The following is a 4,823-nucleotide window of genomic DNA, read 5'->3' on the forward strand; positions in this document are numbered from 1 at the left end:
GTAATCCATATTGAAGGCTGTAGTCTTTGATCCTCTGCAGCAAATGTTTCAAGACCTCCTCACTTTCAGTAAGCAAGGTTGTATTATATAGATAGTGCAGGTTGTTGATGCGTCTTCCTCCAATTCTGATCCCTCATTATCTTCATATAGTTCAGTTTCTTGAATGATTTGTTCTGCATATAGACTAAGTATGGAGAAAGGATATTGTCCAGACATATACTTTTCCTGGTTTTAAACCTTTCAGTGTTCCCTTGCTCTGTTAGTACAATAATCTCTTGCTCTAGGAATTGGTTTTGCATAAGCAAAAGAAGTGTTCCAGGATTCTTTATCTTATCAATGTCGGCTATAATTTGTCATGATCCATGTAGATATAGGCATGGAGAACCATAGACATAGAGGTTAAGATTTACAACACCTGTTTTGAAGGGACACAGTTCAATCCACAAAATGATAAATAATAAAGTCATTTTATTTTTTTAAAATAATACCCTTATTTATTTGGCCCAGGTATTTGTAAAGAGGCAAGACCTAATGGCTGGTCCATCCCCTCCCTCCTTTGGCAGCATCTTTGAGTTTTAGGAACAAATCATTGATTTATTATCTAAAGATCGGTCAAGTTAAGAAGGTATAACATGGCTTGGCTCCAGACGGTCTGACCTCCCTCCACCCAGCTCAGGGTTCTAAGGCTGATAATCTACACTGCACTTCCAGGAGTTGCTCAGGCAGGATGTTGTCATGTGAACTTGGAAAAAGATAAATGGGCACATGCAACCCTGAGCCCCTCAACTATGGTGCAATATGTGTGATGTGAGTGTCTGTTCATTCTACCGACCTAGGCTTACCAGTTCAGAGGGGATCAGCAGAAAGCAGGTTGCCCCCACCCCCTTTGCACTCCTCACCCACCTTCTGCTTCCTATCACTAGATAGAAGCAGTTTGCTTGGAAATTCTCTCTCCACCGGGACAGAGTCCAAGTGTCTGCGAGGGATGAGTAGCTGACCCTGGGAATTGAACGATTTGTTTTGTATTTTTCTTTGTCCAGTTTAAGGCTAAATGCAAGGGTCTCTATAAAACACTTTTTGCGTCTGCGATCTTTTCCTCCAGCACATTTAGAATAGTAGGGCATCACTTAAAAAAGACCCTCAATGAGACGGGGTAACAGGGGCTTAAGTATCCTTATGTCGTGAGGATGAAGAAGGCTTGGGAAACATTGTACACAGGCCCCTGAGTCAGGGCAGACGTGACTGACCCTAAACGCAACAAAGAACCCTTAATATTCATCAGGATTCCTAATGTAATTCCAAGCTTAGAAATGTGTCCTTTGGAAATGTTTGCACAGATATAAAATGACCTATGCATGGTGTTATTCATTACAGTAGAATATTAAAATCAGCCATCAGTGAAGAATCACTAAATAAATAATGAGACTTTAATGTGGCAGAACACCACACAGCTATAAAAAGAATTAAAAAGAGATAATAATAGATAGATGGAGAGAACTCTGGTGGCCTAGTGGGTAGAGTTACACTAGCAGCCCAAAGACAGGCAATTCTAATCTATCAGCTGTTCCTCAGGAGAAAGATGGGCAAACTCCTCTGAGGTGATTTACAGCCTCTTCTGAAAACCCTCTGGAGGGCCAGCTATGAGTCGGGTCCGAGTAAATGGCAATGAAATGTTGAGTAGATGGAGCTCTGGTGGCCTAATTGATAGCATATTGTGCTGCTAACCAACCCCCCACATCTCTGATAGTCCAAATCCACCAGTTGCCCTGAGGGAGAAAGATGGGCAGTCTTGAAGAGGTCAAACCAGAATGAACCAGTTCGAAGCACTGATGCTCCGATAAAGTAACTGTACTAATGGTGCTATTAAAGCTGTCACTTTAACAACAACAACAATATCAACAACAATAGCATTATATAGAAATATACTTGAAGAGCAAACTGATTGCCTGAGTGTTTGGTAAATGGGAATAACAAACAATTAATGTGTAGTGACCCTTATATTGTTGTGTGTACCACTGATTTTGAACTGACTTACATCTAACTTTCAGGCGGGTTTTCTGAGGCAATAAACCACAGGGAAATAGATTGTCCATCTTTCTCTCACAAAACAAATGGTGGATTCAAACCACATACCTTTGCAGTGGCAGCATAATTTCTTACCACTAAGCCATGAGAGCTCCTTATAGTATCCTTTATAGAAATACTTAAATCAAAACTTAAAGTTCACTCTTAAACATGGTTGAGATTAAGATTAATATTTCTACCGGTAGCAATCTAATTTCAAACCACGATTTCCTCTGCAACTGAGGTGAAAGGGGGAAAAGCTGACAGTGATTCAGTGGCAGAGATGAAGATGAAAAATTACTTCACAGTTCAAAATTTTTTTCATTTTTTGACTGAGAGGTTCCATTTTTTCTTTATCTCTACAGTAATGTACTGTCATCTTAATAAAAATCTGATATCCATATTGATGCATGTGAAGTAACTTCATTCAGTTATAAAAATCTATATAAAGTTCAAAGTTATATAAATAAATAAAAGAATCTCAAGAATGCAAAAAAAAAGCTGTCACTTTAAAGACTAAGAAGCAATTCTCAGAAAATTTTTTTTCAGGTATTGGGAAATTTGATGGTGATACGCTTTGTTGACTTTCTGTTTGGTTCTGTCTCATATGAGGTTCTTTGAGCATTTGCTGGGTAGAAACATTCTCATCTTTTATGATATGAGAATGGTTTGCAAAAAGAACGATGACTTCCCCTAGGCTTACTGTCTCTCCACTGCTGGTTTCGATCTTCATATTGACCATAGGCCTTGCTGCCATGACTAGCACTGAGAATGTGACTGTGGAAGGCTGTTAACAGAGATCATTCTGGGCTTTGGATCTTTCTTGGGGATTATTGGCATCACCTGGTGGAGAACAGAAGGTAGATGTTGGTAGCAGCGATCGTGTTTATCAGCTTTGGAGAGGTGACAGCGTTCTGCTGTGTCATTGTTGATGATGTGCTTGCAGCTCAATGTATAGAACCTAGGCCGCTCACCGTGGAAAGATGCTGGTTTTACTCACATATGATGTGATACTTATATGATGGCTACCAGACAGAGGTCACCTGTCACTCTGTGAAGAGCAAGTACAAGCTGGTGAAGAGCAACACCTGCTACTGCTGTGACACCTGGGGAAACACAGAGCAGTCTACAAGCTACTATGAGTTCATTGTTGGTGTGAGCAGCTGTGAGGATCTGATCCACCTTTTGGCTGCTGTGGGCATTCACGGTGCTGAATATCGTTGGCTCATCATCACGGCAGAGGTGCTGGGGGCCTTCAAAGACATAGTCCCTCTGTCATCACTGGCCGACAGCTCCTCCTGTCCTCCTGAGATCCTCTAGCATCCTGCCCAGCAAAGCCTGACCCACCCAGGCTTCTACCCATCACCAGGAACCATCCCAATGTACTCATCATGCCCTTTGTCTCTTCAGCCCTCCAGCAACTTTCCAGTCTTATCTTCCACTGATCTCTCTGCATCTGATGACATGTGACCTCATCTCAGGTCAGCTCCAGCTCCAGGCTTCCTCCCAGTGTCTCACCACTCTATATACCAATTTCCTTCCTTCTGGGTGAGAAAACTTCCCTCTACACTACACAACACCGAGGTGGCAGATTAAAAAGGAAAAAAAAATTGTTTATGGTGGGGAGTCTCCTCCTAATATTTACTACCTTGCTGTGGAATGTGTCTCTTCATATGGCTTTTCGAATCCACCAGATGCTCTGCTGGAGAAGGAGGAACAATCTCCTCCTGTACCAGTCAGATCCGATTTGAAGGTACACTCACAAAAATAATGTTGTTATTATTGTTAGAGTTGTAGACAACTCATAGCAACCCTATGAACGCAAGGCCTGAGCACTGTTCGTAGTTTCCGGAGGCAGCCATTTCAGAAGTGATGCCACTCCTGCTTCAAAACAAAAATAATAAAATTTTTTTAAAATGTCCATACGGCTTCTCTAGTGTAGATGATTATGTAGAGGGACAGGACTGAGTGAGTGACATTGTGTTAGCCTATCCACAAAGGGATTGGCTATCATTCATTCCACAAGGGGATTGGCCAGTCTCAGTAAACTACAAGAGGATTGGCTAGTCTCGCGGATAAATTGAACAGCTCTAGCTACAGTAAATAGAGATTCTTCCCACACCAGGGGTGATTCTTCTCCCAGCCAGAGAAGAGACATCCCCTAACCCATTTGGGATGGCACCAACAGCAGTAGCAGCAAACGTTGAACTGGAGAACTAATGTGAGATGGGACTTTGGGGTGGGAGAAGCCAATGTTGGCAGGACTGAGAACTTTATTGAAACATTAGAGATTTGAGGCTGCGTGTGGTGCCTGCAAGCACATTTTGGGAGCTGTCTTGGCTGAATTTTGTTATTAATCTGAATTATAACCTTTTAACTCCCCAATATGGATCTTTGTGGTCTGTGACCTATCACATTGGAATTTGGACCCAGTGAAACAATAAGATTGGGATTAAGTTGAGTAGAAGGAAGGAGGGGAGCGTGGGGGACATGTCTGACTCCATGGGGATTGGTTTTGTGTTATTAATGCTGTGCATGGGGACAGTTCCCCCTGTGAAGTTGGTAAGTGTCCAACTGCTCTTTTTCACTCTTGGAAACTTAATGGAGGGTCATTTTGAGTCAGGACCAACTGGACAGCAGCGAGTCTAAGTTTACAGTAACAAATAGTAAAAGAGCTCCAACATACAGATTTAAATTACTTTTCAAAAGAAATTATTTATTTTAGATTACTTTAAGATTTATAGAATAGTTGCAACAAT

The 4,823-nt window shown here is 41.6% G+C and overlaps 1 pseudogene; it reads left to right on the forward strand.

The window, feature by feature from the left end:
* Nucleotides 1–2,747: 2,747 nt before the first annotated feature.
* On the forward strand, nt 2,748–3,534 carry LOC102862483 (annotated as a pseudogene).
* Nucleotides 3,535–4,823: the final 1,289 nt, after the last annotated feature.

The sequence above is a fragment of the Elephantulus edwardii genome, unplaced genomic scaffold, assembly GCF_000299155.1.
Source record: "Elephantulus edwardii isolate Elephantulus edwardi_28Jun2011 unplaced genomic scaffold, EleEdw1.0 scaffold00017, whole genome shotgun sequence".
In the NCBI taxonomy this organism is placed as follows: domain Eukaryota; kingdom Metazoa; phylum Chordata; class Mammalia; order Macroscelidea; family Macroscelididae; genus Elephantulus; species Elephantulus edwardii.